The 13,508-nt window shown below is 44.4% G+C and overlaps 2 non-coding genes across 2 annotated transcripts; both read left to right on the top strand.

The window, feature by feature from the left end:
- The first annotated feature begins 2,575 nt into the window (after positions 1–2,575).
- LOC138568576 (U6 spliceosomal RNA) lies at positions 2,576–2,684 on the top strand. The gene has a single exon (XR_011302900.1). It is a non-coding gene; the product is annotated as a U6 spliceosomal RNA (small nuclear RNA).
- A 5,358-nt stretch (positions 2,685–8,042) lies between these two features.
- LOC138567990 (U6 spliceosomal RNA) lies at positions 8,043–8,149 on the top strand. The gene has a single exon (XR_011302367.1). It is a non-coding gene; the product is annotated as a U6 spliceosomal RNA (small nuclear RNA).
- The last annotated feature ends 5,359 nt before the right edge of the window (positions 8,150–13,508 follow it).

Genomic DNA, 13,508 nt, shown 5'->3' with positions numbered 1-13,508 from the left:
GACTGTGAGTCAGTTTATTGTAAGTCCAAATCCTACCTGTTTCAACATTTTTCCAGGCTTTTTGTTTCATTTCTTAACAGATCCATTCCTATGTGCCTCAGCAACCCATGTACTAATATTGGAATGAAAATGGGAAAATTGAATTTGACCCTGCTTCAAAGGATGACACGCACATTCGTAAAGCATTCACTATTTTTGGCACACGACAGGACAAAAACTTTCTTAATCTGCAAGTCTTTATTTTTGAATACATCTTTTTTAATGAAGATTGAAATTGTATGTTCATTCATTTTTCACGACAACACAATACATTTTGCGCCAAATTCAACACTAATGACTCTGGAGCCTTTTACTTGTGAGTCCTATTGACTGAATGAACAGCCCCATCCCCTTCAATTTCTTGACTTGTACTTTTAGAAGTGGCACGCTGCTTTTGTTTTTTTATCCCATTCTACCAAACTCAGTATTAACACTTTCCCCCTTGTTGTGCACTCCAGCGTAAACTGCTTTAAGGTGCTATTTGCAAACATCGCTCTGAACTACAGCTTTACTTGCTTCTAGGCCTTAATCTTTAATTGGGGCTGAGCAGTGTACTCCGGATTTGGCTGCTTTTAGTTGGTTGATTTCTTTTTTGATTTCTGTAACTTTCAAACAGTCCCATTGTGAAATACCATTGTCACAATGTGATGCAGTGCATGAACACTTAAAATTAATGGTAGGGAGAGGGAGCGGGGGTTGTGGGGGATGGGAAGGAGGGAGGGAGGGAGGAGAGAGAGAGACAGAGAGAGAGAGAAAACAATTAAAAGCCTAAAATCTTTGCCATGCAAACACATAGCCCCCGAATACCATATTTTCTTTATGTGGAAAGGGGCTCTGTGGCTGGTATGGCAGCCTGTTGATGCTTTGTTGAGTTGCTTGGAACGTGCATGGAAGGAGACCTGAAGCACTCCCGACCAGGTTGCATGCCTCCAAGTTACTGAAATCCCACAGACCTCCTCCCTGTGCCACAAAGTTCTGGGCGCTGAGCTCTGCAGTTGTTCCCCACAAGTTGCCAAGCACCCCAGATTTACTAGTTACTACTACCCCACCTCGACCACTATATTTTCCCCAGATACTTGCTACTGTGGAGTAAGCAGGGCTAAGAAAGAGGGAGAGGGGGTTTGCCTATGCAAATCATCTGCCAGTTTGCTTCCTGCGAGGTCATTCCATCTCACCAGCTGACACCTGGGCAGCGGCAGGTAATTTGGAGAACAGACATATATGGACAGGCCACAAAGCAAAGGCTGAGCCGTTGATTGAGGATCCCTTTTGCCATGTCTCCCTAAGTTACCGAGGACCAGAAAATTCCACCCTCAGCTCTCATAGAGAGGTCCTTGGCCGATCGTAGCCGATCAGAGGAGTGAAGTGTCGGAGGTGACTGTACACTGCCTCACCTGCCCTGCTTTCTACAGTGGTAATGCTTTTGCAGAAGGGGCCTGTACAAGAGATTTTGTTCTGCACTGTGGGAAAGTGACATTTATCCACTGACATTAACCAAACTACTTGCGCTGTTCAATGCACATGTGTGCAGAGAAATCATTTTATGTTTTTTGGGGAAGGTCTAGAGGGTCCTGCTGGTGATTCTTTTAAGCTGTCTGCTACTCTTGCTTTTACATAGAGTCTTCCCTGCCCAGGAAGGTATACTGTATGTCCCTCCCTTACAATGAAAACTCTGTTCAAAGCACAGAGGTACATAGGAATGGATCTGTTAAGAAATGAGACAAAAAGCCTGGAAAATTTCAAAGCAGGTAGCATTTGGACTTACAATAAACTGACTCACAGTCAAATGTGCTATCATTTGACCCACTGAACCCCTTACCTTTTGTGTCATACTTTTGCTCTCAGTGGGGTTGCCCAAAGTTCCCTTCTTAAAGCGGCTTTCTTTTAAAAAATCCTAGACCTGCTTTTTGTGGCACACATGCCTCATATCCCGTTGCAGTTGATAAAGTCACATCATCTCCCACCAGTACAAGCTGTACAAGATTTCCAGGGCTTATCCTTGCAATCTAGACGTGGGTCGAAGGTTGAGCAATCCTTAAATCAGCTGCAAAGTTAAAATTGAAATCAGCCTGAGAATCCTTTAAAGGATGGTCCAACATCTGTTGCTTACAGGGCTCAATCGGACAGCCTCTGGTGCTGACGCTTTAAGCCACCTCCTGTTCTTGCCTTGTCCTTGTTACAGCCATGGGCCCACATACACTCAGAGGTACAGAGTTTTTCTCATGTCTATGGGTCTGTTGTGATGCTCTCAGGCTTGCATCAGCCAGCCATTGTGATGGGGAGGGGGTGTCATTTTGCAAGCACCCTGGAGCATTAATCTTTATATCTTTAAATATAATTGGCATTAAACTAAAACCCTTTAGGACCAGATCAATACAGCAGCAAAGAATGCTTATTCATTGTTGTTTGCCTCTTCATTTCATATCACCCGATATCTAAATGGTGTTTGGACTTTCTGCCCTCTGACATAAGGACATTTGGTATGGCAAACCTTTGACCAGAGGTCCTAATCAATGGTTTGATTGACTCTCCCTATGTGCTTGCTTCTGCAACACATGTACTAATATTGGAATGATAATGGGAAAATTAAATTGGCCCCTGCTCTAAAGGATGACACGCACATTCGTAAAGCATTCACTATTTTAGGCACATGTCTGGACAGAAACTTTCTTAATTTGCAAGTCTTTATTTTTTAATATATCTTTTTTTATTGAAGATTGACATTTTATGTTCATTCATATTACACGACAACACAATACATTTTGCGCCAAATTCAACACTAATGCCTCAGGAGCCTTTTACTTGTGAGTCCTCTTGACTGAATGAACAGCCCTGTCCCCTTCAGTTTCTTGACTTGTACTTTTAGAAGTGGCACGCTTCTTTTTTTTTTTTTTTTTTATCCCATTCTACCAAACTCAGTATTATCACTTTCCTCCTTGTTGTGCACTCCAGCGTAAACTGCTTTAAGGTGCTGTTTGCAAACATCGCTCTGAACCACAGCTTTACTTGCTTCAGGGCCTTAATCTTTAATTGGGGCTGAGCAGTGTACTCCGGATTTGGCTGCTTTTAGTTGGTTGATTTCTTTTTTGATTTCTGTAACTTTCAAAAAGTCCCATTGTGAAATACCATTGTGACAATGTGCTGCAGTGCATGAAAACCTAAAATTAATGGTAGGGAGAGGGAGGGGGGTAGGGGGGAAGAGAGAGGGCGGGAGGGTGGGAAGGAGTGAGTGAGGGAGGGAGAGAGGGAGGAGAGAGAGACAGAGAGAGAGAAAACAAAGAAAATATGGTATTTGGGGGCTATGTATTTGCATGGAAAAGATTTTGGCCTTTTAATCAAGTGGGAAGGGGCTCTGTGGTTGGTATCCCAGCCTGTTGATGCTTTGTTGAGTTGCTTGGAACATGCAAGGAAGGAGACCTGAAGCACTCCCGACCAGGTTGCATGTCTCCAAGTTACTGAAATCCCACAGACCTCCTCCCTGTGCCACAAAGTCCTGGGCACTGAGCTCTGCAGTTGTTGCCCACAGGTCGCCAAGTGTCCCAGATTTACTTTCTCAGAGTTGCTAGTTACTGCTACCCCACCTCGACCACTATATTTTCCCCAGATACTTGCTACTGTGGAGCAAGCAGGGCTAAGGAGAGGGAGAGGGGGTGTGCCTATGCAAATTATCTGCCAGTGTGCTTCCTGGGAGGTCATTCCATCTCACCAGCTGACACCTGGGCAGCGGCAGGTAATTTGGAGAACAGACATATCCGGACAGGCCACAGAGCAAAGGCTGGGCCGTTGATTGAGGATCCCTTTAGCCATGTCTCCCTAAGTTACTGAGGTCCAGAAAAATTCCACCCTCAGCTCTCATAGAGAGGTCCTTGGCCGATCGTGGCCGATCAGGGCTGTGAAGGGTCAGGGGGGACTGCACACTGCCTCACCTTTTCACTGCTTTCTGTAGCGGTAATGCTTTTGCAGAAGGGGCCTGTACAAGTGATTTTGTTCTGCGCTGTGCGAAAGTCACATTTATCCACTGACATTAACCAAATTACTTGCGCTGTTCAACGCACATACATGCATAGAAATCATGTTATGTTTTTTGGGGAAGGTCTAGAGGGTCCTGCTGATGATTTATTAAGCTGTCTGCTACTCTTGCTTTTACATAGTCTTCCCTGCCCAGGCATGTTTAAGGCATACTGTATGTCCCTCCATTACAATGAAAACTCTGTTGAAAGCACAGAGGTACATAGGAATGGATCTGTTAAGAAATGAAACAAAAAGTCTGGAAAAATGTCGAAACGGGTAGGATTTGGGCTTACAATTAACTGACTCACAGTCAGATGTGCTATCCCCTGACCCACTGATCCCCTTTCCTTTTGTGTAATCCTTTTGTTCTCAGTAGGGTTTTCCAAAGTGGCTTTCAAATAAAAGATCCTAGACCTGCATTTTGTGGCACACATGCCTCATATCCCGTTGCTCTTGATAAACTCACATCATCTCCCACCAATACAAGCTGTAAAAGATTTTCAGGGCTTAGCCAAGCAAACTAGACGCAGGTCGAAGGTTGAGCAATCCTTTAATCAGCAGCAAAGTTAACATTGAAATCAGCCTCAGAATCTCTTAAAGGATGGGCCAACATCTGTTGCTGGCAGCGTGCAAAGGGGCAGCCTGGGTGCTGACACCTTAAGCCATCTCCTGTTCTTGCCTTGTCCTTGATCCAGCCATGGGCCCACATACACTCAGAGGTACAGAGTGTTTCTCATGTCTATGGGTCTGCTGTGATGCTCTCACGCTTGCATCACCCAGCCATCGTGATGGGGAGGGGGTGTCGATTTGCAAGCACCCTTGAGCATGAATCTTTAAATATAATTGGCATTAAACCAAACCCTTTAGGACCAGATCAATAAAGCAGCAAAGAATGCTGATGTATTGCTGTTTGCCGCTTAATTCCATACCATCCGACATCTAAATGGTGTTTGGTCAAACGTTTGCCATATCAAATGTCCTTATGTCAAAGAGCAGAAAGTCCAGAGGTCCTAATCAATGGTTTGGTTGGCTCTCCCTTTGCGCTTGCCTTAAGGCGTCAGCACCAGAGGCTGTCCGATTGCGCCCTGCAAGCAACCAATGTTGGCCCATCCTTTAAGAGATTCTGAGGCTGATTTCAATGTTAATTTTGCTGCTGGTTTAAGGATTGCTCAACCTTCGGCCCACGTCTAATTTCCTTGGCTATGCCCTTGAAATATTTTACAGATTGTATTGGTGGGAGATGACGTGGGTTTATCAAGAGCAACGGGATATGAGGCATGTGGGCCATAAAAAACAGGTCTAGGATCTTTTGTATAAGAAAGTCTCTTTAAGTAGGGAACTTTGGACAACACTGCTGAGAGGAAAAGGATTACACAAAAGGCAAGGGGGTCAGTGGGTCAAGGGATAGCACATCTGACTGTGAGTCAGTTTATTGTAAGTCCAAATCCTACCTGTTTCAACATTTTTCCAGGCTTTTTGTTTCATTTCTTAACAGATCCATTCCTATGTGCCTCAGCAACCCATGTACTAATATTGGAATGAAAATGGGAAAATTGAATTTGACCCTGCTTCAAAGGATGACACGCACATTCGTAAAGCATTCACTATTTTTGGCACACGACAGGACAAAAACTTTCTTAATCTGCAAGTCTTTATTTTTGAATACATCTTTTTTAATGAAGATTGAAATTGTATGTTCATTCATTTTACACGACAACACAATACATTTTGCGCCAAATTCAACACTAATGACTCTGGAGCCTTTTACTTGTGAGTCCTATTGACTGAATGAACAGCCCCATCCCCTTCAATTTCTTGACTTGTACTTTTAGAAGTGGCACGCTGCTTTTGTTTTTTTATCCCATTCTACCAAACTCAGTATTAACACTTTCCCCCTTGTTGTGCACTCCAGCGTAAACTGCTTTAAGGTGCTATTTGCAAACATCGCTCTGAACTACAGCTTTACTTGCTTCTAGGCCTTAATCTTTAATTGGGGCTGAGCAGTGTACTCCGGATTTGGCTGCTTTTAGTTGGTTGATTTCTTTTTTGATTTCTGTAACTTTCAAACAGTCCCATTGTGAAATACCATTGTCACAATGTGATGCAGTGCAGGAACACTTAAAATTAATGGTAGGGAGAGGGAGCGGGGGTTGTGGGGGATGGGAAGGAGGGAGGGAGGGAGGAGAGAGAGAGACAGAGAGAGAGAGAAAACAATTAAAAGCCTAAAATCTTTGCCATGCAAACACATAGCCCCCGAATACCATATTTTCTTTATGTGGAAAGGGGCTCTGTGGCTGGTATGGCAGCCTGTTGATGCTTTGTTGAGTTGCTTGGAACGTGCATGGAAGGAGACCTGAAGCACTCCCGACCAGGTTGCATGCCTCCAAGTTACTGAAATCCCACAGACCTCCTCCCTGTGCCACAAAGTTCTGGGCGCTGAGCTCTGCAGTTGTTCCCCACAAGTTGCCAAGCACCCCAGATTTACTAGTTACTACTACCCCACCTCGACCACTATATTTTCCCCAGATACTTGCTACTGTGGAGTAAGCAGGGCTAAGAAAGAGGGAGAGGGGGTTTGCCTATGCAAATCATCTGCCAGTTTGCTTCCTGCGAGGTCATTCCATCTCACCAGCTGACACCTGGGCAGCGGCAGGTAATTTGGAGAACAGACATATATGGACAGGCCACAAAGCAAAGGCTGAGCCGTTGATTGAGGATCCCTTTTGCCATGTCTCCCTAAGTTACCGAGGACCAGAAAATTCCACCCTCAGCTCTCATAGAGAGGTCCTTGGCCGATCGTAGCCGATCAGAGGAGTGAAGTGTCGGAGGTGACTGTACACTGCCTCACCTGCCCTGCTTTCTACAGTGGTAATGCTTTTGCAGAAGGGGCCTGTACAAGAGATTTTGTTCTGCACTGTGGGAAAGTGACATTTATCCACTGACATTAACCAAACTACTTGCGCTGTTCAATGCACATGTGTGCAGAGAAATCATTTTATGTTTTTTGGGGAAGGTCTAGAGGGTCCTGCTGGTGATTCTTTTAAGCTGTCTGCTACTCTTGCTTTTACATAGAGTCTTCCCTGCCCAGGAAGGTATACTGTATGTCCCTCCCTTACAATGAAAACTCTGTTCAAAGCACAGAGGTACATAGGAATGGATCTGTTAAGAAATGAGACAAAAAGCCTGGAAAATTTCAAAGCAGGTAGCATTTGGACTTACAATAAACTGACTCACAGTCAAATGTGCTATCATTTGACCCACTGAACCCCTTACCTTTTGTGTCATACTTTTGCTCTCAGTGGGGTTGCCCAAAGTTCCCTTCTTAAAGCGGCTTTCTTTTAAAAAATCCTAGACCTGCTTTTTGTGGCACACATGCCTCATATCCCGTTGCAGTTGATAAAGTCACATCATCTCCCACCAGTACAAGCTGTACAAGATTTCCAGGGCTTATCCTTGCAATCTAGACGTGGGTCGAAGGTTGAGCAATCCTTAAATCAGCTGCAAAGTTAAAATTGAAATCAGCCTGAGAATCCTTTAAAGGATGGTCCAACATCTGTTGCTTACAGGGCTCAATCGGACAGCCTCTGGTGCTGACGCTTTAAGCCACCTCCTGTTCTTGCCTTGTCCTTGTTACAGCCATGGGCCCACATACACTCAGAGGTACAGAGTTTTTCTCATGTCTATGGGTCTGTTGTGATGCTCTCAGGCTTGCATCAGCCAGCCATTGTGATGGGGAGGGGGTGTCATTTTGCAAGCACCCTGGAGCATTAATCTTTATATCTTTAAATATAATTGGCATTAAACTAAAACCCTTTAGGACCAGATCAATACAGCAGCAAAGAATGCTTATTCATTGTTGTTTGCCTCTTCATTTCATATCACCCGATATCTAAATGGTGTTTGGACTTTCTGCCCTCTGACATAAGGACATTTGGTATGGCAAACCTTTGACCAGAGGTCCTAATCAATGGTTTGATTGACTCTCCCTTTGCGCTTGCTTCTGCAACACATGTACTAATATTGGAATGATAATGGGAAAATTAAATTGGCCCCTGCTCTAAAGGATGACACGCACATTCGTAAAGCATTCACTATTTTAGGCACATGTCTGGACAGAAACTTTCTTAATTTGCAAGTCTTTATTTTTTAATATATCTTTTTTTATTGAAGATTGACATTTTATGTTCATTCATATTACACGACAACACAATACATTTTGCGCCAAATTCAACACTAATGCCTCAGGAGCCTTTTACTTGTGAGTCCTCTTGACTGAATGAACAGCCCTGTCCCCTTCAGTTTCTTGACTTGTACTTTTAGAAGTGGCACGCTTCTTTTTTTTTTTTTTTTTTATCCCATTCTACCAAACTCAGTATTATCACTTTCCTCCTTGTTGTGCACTCCAGCGTAAACTGCTTTAAGGTGCTGTTTGCAAACATCGCTCTGAACCACAGCTTTACTTGCTTCAGGGCCTTAATCTTTAATTGGGGCTGAGCAGTGTACTCCGGATTTGGCTGCTTTTAGTTGGTTGATTTCTTTTTTGATTTCTGTAACTTTCAAAAAGTCCCATTGTGAAATACCATTGTGACAATGTGCTGCAGTGCATGAAAACCTAAAATTAATGGTAGGGAGAGGGAGGGGGGGTAGGGGGGAAGAGAGAGGGCGGGAGGGTGGGAAGGAGTGAGTGAGGGAGGGAGAGAGGGAGGAGAGAGAGACAGAGAGAGAGAAAACAAAGAAAATATGGTATTTGGGGGCTATGTATTTGCATGGAAAAGATTTTGGCCTTTTAATCAAGTGGGAAGGGGCTCTGTGGTTGGTATCCCAGCCTGTTGATGCTTTGTTGAGTTGCTTGGAACATGCAAGGAAGGAGACCTGAAGCACTCCCGACCAGGTTGCATGTCTCCAAGTTACTGAAATCCCACAGACCTCCTCCCTGTGCCACAAAGTCCTGGGCACTGAGCTCTGCAGTTGTTGCCCACAGGTCGCCAAGTGTCCCAGATTTACTTTCTCAGAGTTGCTAGTTACTGCTACCCCACCTCGACCACTATATTTTCCCCAGATACTTGCTACTGTGGAGCAAGCAGGGCTAAGGAGAGGGAGAGGGGGTGTGCCTATGCAAATTATCTGCCAGTGTGCTTCCTGGGAGGTCATTCCATCTCACCAGCTGACACCTGGGCAGCGGCAGGTAATTTGGAGAACAGACATATCCGGACAGGCCACAGAGCAAAGGCTGGGCCGTTGATTGAGGATCCCTTTAGCCATGTCTCCCTAAGTTACTGAGGTCCAGAAAAATTCCACCCTCAGCTCTCATAGAGAGGTCCTTGGCCGATCGTGGCCGATCAGGGCTGTGAAGGGTCAGGGGGGACTGCACACTGCCTCACCTTTTCACTGCTTTCTGTAGCGGTAATGCTTTTGCAGAAGGGGCCTGTACAAGTGATTTTGTTCTGCGCTGTGCGAAAGTCACATTTATCCACTGACATTAACCAAATTACTTGCGCTGTTCAACGCACATACATGCATAGAAATCATGTTATGTTTTTTGGGGAAGGTCTAGAGGGTCCTGCTGATGATTTATTAAGCTGTCTGCTACTCTTGCTTTTACATAGTCTTCCCTGCCCAGGCATGTTTAAGGCATACTGTATGTCCCTCCATTACAATGAAAACTCTGTTGAAAGCACAGAGGTACATAGGAATGGATCTGTTAAGAAATGAAACAAAAAGTCTGGAAAAATGTCGAAACGGGTAGGATTTGGGCTTACAATTAACTGACTCACAGTCAGATGTGCTATCCCCTGACCCACTGATCCCCTTTCCTTTTGTGTAATCCTTTTGTTCTCAGTAGGGTTTTCCAAAGTGGCTTTCAAATAAAAGATCCTAGACCTGCATTTTGTGGCACACATGCCTCATATCCCGTTGCTCTTGATAAACTCACATCATCTCCCACCAATACAAGCTGTAAAAGATTTTCAGGGCTTAGCCAAGCAAACTAGACGCAGGTCGAAGGTTGAGCAATCCTTTAATCAGCAGCAAAGTTAACATTGAAATCAGCCTCAGAATCTCTTAAAGGATGGGCCAACATCTGTTGCTGGCAGCGTGCAAAGGGGCAGCCTGGGTGCTGACACCTTAAGCCATCTCCTGTTCTTGCCTTGTCCTTGATCCAGCCATGGGCCCACATACACTCAGAGGTACAGAGTGTTTCTCATGTCTATGGGTCTGCTGTGATGCTCTCACGCTTGCATCACCCAGCCATCGTGATGGGGAGGGGGTGTCGATTTGCAAGCACCCTTGAGCATGAATCTTTAAAGATAATTGGCATTAAACCAAACCCTTTAGGACCAGATCAATAAAGCAGCAAAGAATGCTGATGTATTGCTGTTTGCCGCTTAATTCCATACCATCCGACATCTAAATGGTGTTTGGTCAAACGTTTGCCATATCAAATGTCCTTATGTCAAAGAGCAGAAAGTCCAGAGGTCCTAATCAATGGTTTGGTTGGCTCTCCCTTTGCGCTTGCCTTAAGGCGTCAGCACCAGAGGCTGTCCGATTGCGCCCTGCAAGCAACCAATGTTGGCCCATCCTTTAAGAGATTCTGAGGCTGATTTCAATGTTAATTTTGCTGCTGGTTTAAGGATTGCTCAACCTTCGGCCCACGTCTAATTTCCTTGGCTATGCCCTTGAAATATTTTACAGATTGTATTGGTGGGAGATGACGTGGGTTTATCAAGAGCAACGGGATATGAGGCATGTGGGCCATAAAAAACAGGTCTAGGATCTTTTGTATAAGAAAGTCTCTTTAAGTAGGGAACTTTGGACAACACTGCTGAGAGGAAAAGGATTACACAAAAGGCAAGGGGGTCAGTGGGTCAAGGGATAGCACATCTGACTGTGAGTCAGTTTATTGTAAGTCCAAATCCTACCTGTTTCAACATTTTTCCAGGCTTTTTGTTTCATTTCTTAACAGATCCATTCCTATGTGCCTCAGCAACCCATGTACTAATATTGGAATGAAAATGGGAAAATTGAATTTGACCCTGCTTCAAAGGATGACACGCACATTCGTAAAGCATTCACTATTTTTGGCACACGACAGGACAAAAACTTTCTTAATCTGCAAGTCTTTATTTTTGAATACATCTTTTTTAATGAAGATTGAAATTGTATGTTCATTCATTTTACACGACAACACAATACATTTTGCGCCAAATTCAACACTAATGACTCTGGAGCCTTTTACTTGTGAGTCCTATTGACTGAATGAACAGCCCCATCCCCTTCAATTTCTTGACTTGTACTTTTAGAAGTGGCACGCTGCTTTTGTTTTTTTATCCCATTCTACCAAACTCAGTATTAACACTTTCCCCCTTGTTGTGCACTCCAGCGTAAACTGCTTTAAGGTGCTATTTGCAAACATCGCTCTGAACTACAGCTTTACTTGCTTCTAGGCCTTAATCTTTAATTGGGGCTGAGCAGTGTACTCCGGATTTGGCTGCTTTTAGTTGGTTGATTTCTTTTTTGATTTCTGTAACTTTCAAACAGTCCCATTGTGAAATACCATTGTCACAATGTGATGCAGTGCAGGAACACTTAAAATTAATGGTAGGGAGAGGGAGCGGGGGTTGTGGGGGATGGGAAGGAGGGAGGGAGGGAGGAGAGAGAGAGACAGAGAGAGAGAGAAAACAATTAAAAGCCTAAAATCTTTGCCATGCAAACACATAGCCCCCGAATACCATATTTTCTTTATGTGGAAAGGGGCTCTGTGGCTGGTATGGCAGCCTGTTGATGCTTTGTTGAGTTGCTTGGAACGTGCATGGAAGGAGACCTGAAGCACTCCCGACCAGGTTGCATGCCTCCAAGTTACTGAAATCCCACAGACCTCCTCCCTGTGCCACAAAGTTCTGGGCGCTGAGCTCTGCAGTTGTTCCCCACAAGTTGCCAAGCACCCCAGATTTACTAGTTACTACTACCCCACCTCGACCACTATATTTTCCCCAGATACTTGCTACTGTGGAGTAAGCAGGGCTAAGAAAGAGGGAGAGGGGGTTTGCCTATGCAAATCATCTGCCAGTTTGCTTCCTGCGAGGTCATTCCATCTCACCAGCTGACACCTGGGCAGCGGCAGGTAATTTGGAGAACAGACATATATGGACAGGCCACAAAGCAAAGGCTGAGCCGTTGATTGAGGATCCCTTTTGCCATGTCTCCCTAAGTTACCGAGGACCAGAAAATTCCACCCTCAGCTCTCATAGAGAGGTCCTTGGCCGATCGTAGCCGATCAGAGGAGTGAAGTGTCGGAGGTGACTGTACACTGCCTCACCTGCCCTGCTTTCTACAGTGGTAATGCTTTTGCAGAAGGGGCCTGTACAAGAGATTTTGTTCTGCACTGTGGGAAAGTGACATTTATCCACTGACATTAACCAAACTACTTGCGCTGTTCAATGCACATGTGTGCAGAGAAATCATTTTATGTTTTTTGGGGAAGGTCTAGAGGGTCCTGCTGGTGATTCTTTTAAGCTGTCTGCTACTCTTGCTTTTACATAGAGTCTTCCCTGCCCAGGAAGGTATACTGTATGTCCCTCCCTTACAATGAAAACTCTGTTCAAAGCACAGAGGTACATAGGAATGGATCTGTTAAGAAATGAGACAAAAAGCCTGGAAAATTTCAAAGCAGGTAGCATTTGGACTTACAATAAACTGACTCACAGTCAAATGTGCTATCATTTGACCCACTGAACCCCTTACCTTTTGTGTCATACTTTTGCTCTCAGTGGGGTTGCCCAAAGTTCCCTTCTTAAAGCGGCTTTCTTTTAAAAAATCCTAGACCTGCTTTTTGTGGCACACATGCCTCATATCCCGTTGCAGTTGATAAAGTCACATCATCTCCCACCAGTACAAGCTGTACAAGATTTCCAGGGCTTATCCTTGCAATCTAGACGTGGGTCGAAGGTTGAGCAATCCTTAAATCAGCTGCAAAGTTAAAATTGAAATCAGCCTGAGAATCCTTTAAAGGATGGTCCAACATCTGTTGCTTACAGGGCTCAATCGGACAGCCTCTGGTGCTGACGCTTTAAGCCACCTCCTGTTCTTGCCTTGTCCTTGTTACAGCCATGGGCCCACATACACTCAGAGGTACAGAGTTTTTCTCATGTCTATGGGTCTGTTGTGATGCTCTCAGGCTTGCATCAGCCAGCCATTGTGATGGGGAGGGGGTGTCATTTTGCAAGCACCCTGGAGCATTAATCTTTATATCTTTAAATATAATTGGCATTAAACTAAAACCCTTTAGGACCAGATCAATACAGCAGCAAAGAATGCTTATTCATTGTTGTTTGCCTCTTCATTTCATATCACCCGATATCTAAATGGTGTTTGGACTTTCTGCCCTCTGACATAAGGACATTTGGTATGGCAAACCTTTGACCAGAGGTCCTAATCAATGGTTTGATTGACTCTCCCTTTGC

Source organism: Ambystoma mexicanum, chromosome 2p (genome assembly GCF_040938575.1).
Source record: "Ambystoma mexicanum isolate Mex_15411 chromosome 2p, UKY_AmexF1_1, whole genome shotgun sequence".
Lineage (NCBI taxonomy): Eukaryota > Metazoa > Chordata > Amphibia > Caudata > Ambystomatidae > Ambystoma > Ambystoma mexicanum.
This window is presented reverse-complemented; position numbering and strand designations above follow the sequence as displayed.